Source organism: Bidens hawaiensis, unplaced genomic scaffold, assembly GCF_021521415.1.
Source record: "Bidens hawaiensis isolate Kalapana, Puna unplaced genomic scaffold, B.hawaiensis_p1.1 tig00009022_1, whole genome shotgun sequence".
Lineage (NCBI taxonomy): Eukaryota > Viridiplantae > Streptophyta > Magnoliopsida > Asterales > Asteraceae > Bidens > Bidens hawaiensis.
In genome coordinates this window covers 676,947-685,965 of record NW_027491658.1, presented here as the reverse complement: position 1 = coordinate 685,965, position 9,019 = coordinate 676,947, and positions in this window count along the sequence as shown.

The following is a 9,019-nucleotide window of genomic DNA, read 5'->3' as shown; positions in this document are numbered from 1 at the left end:
TTTCAAACGGTGGCATACCAATACTTGAATGGTAGCTGTTATTATACGAGAACTCTGCCAGATGCAGATGATCATCCCAACTTCCTCCAAAGTCTAAAACACAAGCACGTAGCATATCCTCAAGGTTTGGATCGTCCTTTCAGAGTGTCCATCTGTTTGAGGATGATATGCCGTATGGATGTTCAGTCTTGTTCCCATAGCTTCATGAAACTTCTTTCAGAATCTCGAAGTAAAACGAGTATCTCTATCAGACACGATCGATAATGGTACTCCATGCTTAGTTACAACCTCTTTGATGAACAAGCTTGCTAATGTTTCTGACGAGATAGCCTCTCGTATAGACAGAAAGTGAGCACTTTTGGTCAAACGGTCCATTATCCCCCAAATGATATCATGATGCTTAGTTGTATGATGTAGCTTAGTTATGAAATCCATGGTGATGTGTTCCCATTTCCATTATGGTATCTCTAAAGGCTGCATCTTCCCATAAGGCTTCTGGTGTTCAGCTTTGACTTGTAAACAAGTTAAGCACTTACTAACATAATTTACTGCATCATTCTTCATACTCGGCCACCAATAGTCTCTCTTCAAGTCTTGATACATCTTAGTGGATCCTGGATGAATTGAATATCTTGACTTATGAGCTTCATCTAAGATTCGACCTCTAAGATTTCCATGGCGTGGAATCCACATACGGTCAAACCTAATCTTAACGCCATGAGTGTTTTCCATCAACTCGTCTTTCTGACCGAAGATCCTTTCCTTCTTCACTAACCCTTCATCTACCAGTACCTCTGTCTGTACCTTGATGATTTCTTCGAAAAGACTTGAGTTCATAATCAACTGGTACGACTTTACTGTTGCAATGACTTCTTCATTCTTACGACTTAGCGCATCGGCAACCACATTGGCTTTACCAGGATAGTACTTGATACCGCAGCCGTAGTCCTTTATCAATTCTAACTATCTTCTTTGTCTCATGTTCAGCTCATCTGCTCAAAGAAATACTTTAAACTTCAATTATTTGTGTAAATAGTACACTTAGTACCATACAGATAATGCCTCCATACCTTGAGAGAATGCACTATTGCTGCTAGTTCCAAATAATGCGTCGGATAAGTACTCTCATGAATTTTCAACTACCTGGACGCATAAGCTATCACTTTTCCTCGTTGCTTCAACACGCAACCTAACCCACGATGCGACGCATCTGTACAAACAACCAAACTTCGTCACCGTCGGGTAAAGCAAGGATTGGAGCTTGCGTAAGTCTTCTCTTTAATTCCTCAAAAGCCTCATCTTGAAACTTACCCCAACTGAATACTACCGACTTTCGGGTCATACCGGTCAACGGTGCAGCTATCTTGGAGAAGCTTTTGATGAATCTCCTATAATAGCCAGCCAACCCTAAGAAGCTTCGTATATCAGTCGGGTTATGCGGAGTCTTCCAATTTGTTATTACCTCAATCTTAGCTGGATCCACAGTAATCCCTTCAGGATTGATCACGTGACCTAGGAACTGCACTTCTCGCAACCAGAACGCGCACTTCGAAAACTTAGCGTACAACTTTTCTTTCTTCAAAGTCTCTAATACCTCTCCCAGATGCTCAGCATGATCCGACTCGTTCCTTGAATATATAAATATATCGTCAATGAAGACAATAACTGACTTATCCAACATCGGCCGACACACCCTATCCATCATGTCCATAAATGCTGCGGCAGCATTTGTTACACTAAACGACATCAGAGAAACTCGTAGTGTCCATACCGTGTCTGGAACGTTGTCTTAGGGATATCTGCCTCTTTTACTTTCAGCTGATGATAGCCTAATCTGAGATCTATTCGTGAGAACCAACTTGAACTTTGCAGTTGGTCAAACAGGTCATCAATCCTTGGCAACGGATATCTATTCTTCATCGTAAGCTTGTTCAACTCACGATAATCAATGCACATTCTCATACTTCCATCCTTCTTCTTCACAAATAACACTGGTGCGCCCCACGGGGAAACACTTGGTCTTATAAAACCTTTGTCGAGGAGTTCTTGTAGCTGGGACATCAATTCCTTCATTTTGGATGGCGCTAGACGGTAAGGTGCTTTCGTGACGAGTTGGGCTCCTGGTACTAAATCTATCTGGAATTCTATCTCTCGCTTCGGTGGAAACCCCGGAAGATCCTCAGGGAATACTTCTGGGTAGCCGCGCACGATAGGAACATCTTTCATTTCTTTCATCTCAATCGTAGCTTTGACAACATACGCCAGGTAGGCACCGCACCCTCGTTGTAACAAACCTTCGGCTTTTATCATCGAAATGACATTAAGCCCTGAACTTTCTTTATCACCGTAAACCGTCACCGCATAACCATCCAATTACTTTAACCTTATTATCCTACTCTTACACACTATCTAAGCTTTAAACTCAGATAACCAATCCATTCCCAAGACTACATCGAACCCACCCTCCTAAGTTCATCACATACAATGTAACAGGGAACTCATGTCCCTCTAATTCTATCTTACAGTCGTTAACCATTCTCAATATTTTAACCGTGGTTTCACTAGCGGTTTCTACTATAAACGTTTCAAGCACTCGACAACATTTCATCTTAGCTAATTTACTAAATGGTGTGGCTACAAAACTCTTATTCGCACCTGAATAAAATAATACGGAGGCAGAAATACCGTTTACTAGAAACGTACATGCCACGACATCCGGAATTTGCTTGGCTTGCTCCTGGGTTAACATGTAGGCCCTGGTCTTTGGCCTAGCCTGATCAGTATCCTTCTTTCCACTCCCTCCAGTCCCACCATCGGTGCATTCCTTGGAAAAATGACCCGTCTTACAGCACTTGTAACATGCGGGCTTTGCAGTACAATAGGGAGCATAATGTCCCACCTTTTCACACTTATAACAGGCATTTGACCCAAGCCAGCATTCTCCTCCATGAGTCTTACCACACTTTTTACAAACATCAGATAATTTACCCACTTGCACTCACCCCCATGCATCTTTTCGCAGGTCTTACACGACCTCTTCTCCCAAACTCTTGGCTGGTTGTTCTTACGGTTCCACAATTGAGTACCGGGTCGTTTAACAGGAGCGACCCACTTATTATCTTTCTTCTCTTCCATCACCACATCGTCCACTGCCAGGTCATCAAAAACCATCTATGCGAGTTCGACAGCAGAGTTAAAAGTAGCAGGTTTATTTGCCCTGACCAACGTGCAGACGTTTTGTGGCAATCCTATCACATAGCACTTGATTCTTTTGGCCTCAATGTTAACCATATCAAGCACCAACCTAGACATTCGGTTGAATTCAGTAGTATACTCACAGTGTGTTATCTTTCCTGCCTTCAAGTTCAGGAACTTCATTTCCGTCCTTTCAACTTCGGCATCAGCACAGAACCTCTTCATCACCAATTATTTCAGATCATCCCACCTCATCCCTTTAATCTCATTCCGACTCTTCCTCTACTCCACACTTTCCCACCAATACATAGCTTCATCACCAAACGACTGAGTGGCATAACCCACTGCTTGGTCGGGACGGCACTCGCTAATTCGGATAACCTTTTCCATAGTGGTTATCCATTGGAGAGTAGCAATTGCGTCTCCCAAACCAGTTAGCTTCGGCGGGTCGCGACCTTTGAATGACTTGTAGTTGCATCCACCCCGGTCTCTATTCCTATCATCAACTTTCACATACTTAACCTCACTTGAGTCACCCTTCTCTCTTTCATCATCTTTATTACCACTCTCCCGATCTCTCAGCAGTTCTTGCGTGACTTCCAGTAGACCTTTCAGGATTTAAGTTCTTCACGGCAGCGGCTACAGCTTAAGCAATGGCTGCCTGAACAGCAGGGTTAAGTTGATACCCTCCATTCTGGCTTGGCCCTCGTAGAGTCTCACTTGGCCCTTCTACAGAGTTAACAAATGGTTCTTACAGAAAGTTCTTGGATCCTACGTGGCCTACCACGACGTCCCGTACGACCTCCTTGTCCAGCAACTTTCCTAGCTTCAGCCTTTCGTATTCTATAAGAAAACACAAACATCGTCACTCAAGGAACTATTTAGTACAAGGATAGTAAGGCTAACAGGTAATAACAGTGACCAGTTGTGATTAGCTCATCACGTTACTTTTCGTGTCCTATACACTTCCCTTTATGAGTCTATTTGTGCTAAGTTCTACTTTTAAACAGGTAATCAATCAGGTAATCAATTAATTATATCCATAGCATTCACATATCCTTTCTTTAGCAATTAAGCTAACATTAATATACATTATTTAATCACACATTTACCTTTACTTAGCTTGCTTGAGTGACACATGGCTATCTTGAACTGGCATCTTCTTTCTTTTCTTACTTAAATCTCATTCTCTATTCGAGTCTAAGCATGTAGGATGCTTAATTCTCTCGAACTTTGCTTTGATACCAACTTGTAAGGCCCCGTTCCCGGTACCCTACTTTGGACGTTGGATTTACTCATAAACACAGTTCTAAATATCAGAGTTAATTTAAAATTTTCGCGGAATATAAAACTTTCGGAAAACATTACATAATAATTCATAACTTGTCTTAAACAAACATTCTTGTCTTTCAATTTAAACATCAAATCATAAAACAACTTGAGTCTTCAGATGTCAGCTTCTTTATTCAACTGCCATGTGCCCCGCTCAAGCTAGCTGCTTCATCCTACTCACCTGTGTGTATACTAAAAGTCAGCTACGCTGAGTGAGTTCTAGTTAATCATACATCATACAATACATACACTTACCTTCATGTATGCATCCGAAGATACACATTATATACTTTACATATTACTTTCATTTCATACATACATTCATACTTTATTACTCTTATACTATATACTTATTGGCCTTTCCATCTCAGATATTATTAGGGTCTGGTCCCTTTCTTCTCTATCTCAGATATAATTAGGGTCTGAACCCTTCATTCTCTATCTCAGATATTATTAGGATCTGATCCCTTACTTCTCTGTCTTAGATATTATTTGGGTCTGATCCCTTACTTCTCTATCTCAAATATTATTTGGGTCTGATCCCTTACTTCCTCCACACTCATGCATACTGTATTTACATACCCGTAACATACATATACTGTCATTAACATTCATACATCCTCATATGTCATACATATTCATCTTTCATATACATACCTTCCTTGTCAATATGTGCAATATCTGAAGATCGTTCACGTACCGACAAGCTTTCATTCACATTCAAGACATATATTAATTAAAATATAAATCATTTATGGCATACACTTACCTTTTAAGGTAAGTGTATTAACTATCAAATCGAGTATGCACACAGCCACGAAAACATAACAAGGAAATGGGGCTAGAAACTCACCCGGATCCTGTTACATTATCCGTTAATCGTTATCCCTCTCTTTAACTGTGCTCGGCTAACTATACATTAATTGCATGTATCAATATATGTCCTATTTACATTATTCAAGTTTAAGCCAAAATGGCTAAGTTGGTCTATTCTAATGGCCTTATATTAGAATACAATCTCCTTAGAATATAATTTCATCCTCAAGCACCAATGTATTCAATACAGGGTATTCAATTACTTTAGTATTCTTTTCTTTCTTCCCTTTTGTGATCATTTACTTCAATCCTAGGTTAATCTTTCTTTCTTTCATTGTATTAAAGTCTTTCAATGTATACTATCATGTATATTATATTCGGGTTATACAAGGCTTCCGAATAGGTACACTATATTCGGGTAACATAACCCATTCGATTATATATAGCAAATACCTTGTATTTGAACCATAGTGTAATTGAGTATACACTTGTTATTCAATCCTTGGTATTGTAATCGAATGCATGCATGTCATCGAATCATCAGTGTGTGTGAGTATGGTCATGTATGCGTATGTATCCAATGTATTCGAATGTATCATATGCATTCGAGTGACACAAAGTAATCGAACTAGTGCATGTATTCGAATCTTTTATAATGTAATTAGACCATACATGCAATTGAATATCCTTAATGTATTTGAATGGCCAATGTAATCGAGTTAGATCCATGTAATCGAACAAGGCATTGTAATCGATTGTACACTTTGTATTTGAGTCATACATTGTTATCGATGATAACTATTGTATTCGAAGCTAACTTTGTAATCGAATACTAACCTTGTATTCAAACCCTTTCATTGTAATCGAATCTTGTATTGTAATCAAATTTGACCATTGTATTCGAATTGTATGTATGTATTTGAATCCTTATATTGTATTCGATTTGTTTAGTGTATTCGGATATAGCCTTGTAATCGAATCTACATGTAAACGAACCTCTCATTGTATTCGATTGAGCTTGTTGTATTCGAACGTGTCCATGTATGCGAGTCTAATTGTATTCGATTGGCACTCTTGTATTCAATCCTATGTAATGTAATCGAACAGCCCATTGTAATCGAATACAGAAAGTCCTGATTGAAGTAGCTCAATCTCATCATGTTGTTCAGCATTTCGCAAAAAGTTTTGGTTGATTAACTCTTGTTGATTCGCTTTTGTAAGGTCTGAATCCATTCCCGTTGGTTCACAATCAGAGCACTATCCAGCTCTCTGCGTTTATTCAACTCAGCCACTCGAGATGCAATAGCATCCCGCTGTCTTGTTACCTATTCATTGATAACTTGTTGATATTTGACGAACTTGATCAACATCAGCTCTCGTTTTGCCCGATTCTTGTTTGCTTCTTCCAGTGCCCTAATCCTATCGAGGATAGGATCTCGAAACACAGGGACTTCTTCGACTTGCCACTCAAAAGTGGAGTGGCTGCTATGATAGGGCTTTTGAGTGATGAGAGAGGTGTGGTTGAGATGGTTGATTGTTGATTGGTTCGAATAGGCATGGTTAAGGTTTGGGTTGGAAAGGATATCGGTATGGCTAATGGTAGGCTTTTGGGTTCGGCTACGGTTTCTAAGGTTTGTGTGGTAGTTTGACAGTGGATGGATGATGTAAATGTAGAGGTCCAAAATGATGTTCCTCTAATCGATGAAGTGAATTGATATGTGGATGATGTTACGGGTGTGGTAGTCCTAGATGGTGATAGGGTTTGGGTTATTGGTTCAGTCTCGGCTTGGGTGGTTAAGAATAGGTTTTCTAGGATTAAAGGAAAGGGCTCGTCCAACCTAGATGGTGAGGTTTCGGGTGGTGTGATGGGTTCGTCCCTAAGGGTTGGGGATTTTGATTTGGACTTGGGTTTGGATTTGGAGTTAAGTAGGATTTTAGGTTGGGTATTGGATGGGGATTTAGATTTTGATGGGGTTTTGGACCGGGCTTTGGTTGTCTTAGATTGTTTGGCTTTAAGCTTTTCTATTGTTTTGGCTAAGGTGGTGGGTGATGCTACATGAGGGTCAGCTATGGTGGTGTTTTGTGGTGTTGTGCTTTGTGTGGTTAGCAGTGTGGATGCTAAGGGTTCACTAATCATAGCAACAGTCGAAGGAAAGATTACCTTAAGAGTAAGCATCTTTGCAAACTCAGACTTCTTGGAATCCTTCATCCGCTTCAAACGCTTGAAGGGGCACTCAGGCTCCTCCTCTTCAGTATCAGGAGCATCAGGCTTATTTGAAAATTCACCAGTTTTTCTTTTCCCTTAAATAGGTGAAGCAATGCCATGTTATATTCCGTTATTAACGGCCCAATGGGCTTCACTACACATGGCCTCGGGCCCAAACATATAAGGTAACACAAGCCGACTAGCTGCTAAGTTACATAAACTTTAAAGCATAATTAAATACAAAAGACTAATAACAAAATGGGCCTAACAATATATATATATATATATATATGTGTGTGTGTGTGTGTGTGTGTGTGTGTGTGTGTGTGTGTGTGTGTGTGAAAATGATTAAGAGAGAACTAAAGAACTAATAATGAAGTATTTTTAATTTAATTAAAAAAATATTTTTAAACGTTTTTTTTTCTTTCATCATTCTTATATGTTGTTATTCCTCACCATAAAAAAATATAAAAATTAAAAAATTAAATTAAAAAAACTCGTTATAATGCATATACGCAATACATCGACTTTTTCTATAATACATATGTGCAATAGTGTCATTTTGATATTTAAAATAGTGTTGAATAGCATATATATACAGTTGATTGTATTGTATATTTGCAATAGTGTTATATTATATACAAAAAAAGCGATATAGTGCATATGTGCATTAGTGTTGTATTACATATATACGATAGTGTGTTTTGCATACAATTATTAGTGTTGTATTTGCATATATTCAATAGTGTGCATTGTATAAAAATAATTATGATATGAATTGATATGTGTTAATTGTGATAGATTGGATTTAGGGTAGACAATAAGAACAAATAGACGGAACGATCGTATTAATGAAACGTAAAGAGAAAGTTACAATATATTCTAGGGCTATGCCCTCACTCCATGCATCACGCAGGAGCCTTTTTAATAAGATCTAACAAACTTAATCCTGACGCTAACAAGCATTATCATCTTTTACTTATACTACCAACATATTACACTTTAGCCACTTGAATTATTTTCCATTCGCCCCCTTTGAGAATACATATATTACTTTTCTATCATAGCTCATTCCCATCAAATTATTTAGTAGTTCTCTAATTCTCTTTAGATCTCACCTATCTAACTATCTATATAACTGCCTACCATAATATCCTAGGTGTCGCTTTCACATCGCTCCTCACCCTCTTTAAAGCCACCACATTGCTTGATTTCAGAATGAAGCTCTCTCATTGATTTAAACAAAATTTCCCGGGTCATACTCTTTTAACGGGTCAGGCTCTAAACGGGTTATATGACGTTCTCAAACCCTAACTCCAAAATCCTAACCTTCTCCATTCACCCTTTCACCACGCTCATCAAACCCTGACCTCTCTAATCTCCGATCTACATCTCCATCTCCACGATTTCACTTCCTCCTCATAATCATAAACCCTAACTGCAACAAACCCTAGGTTTCTTTCCGCATCA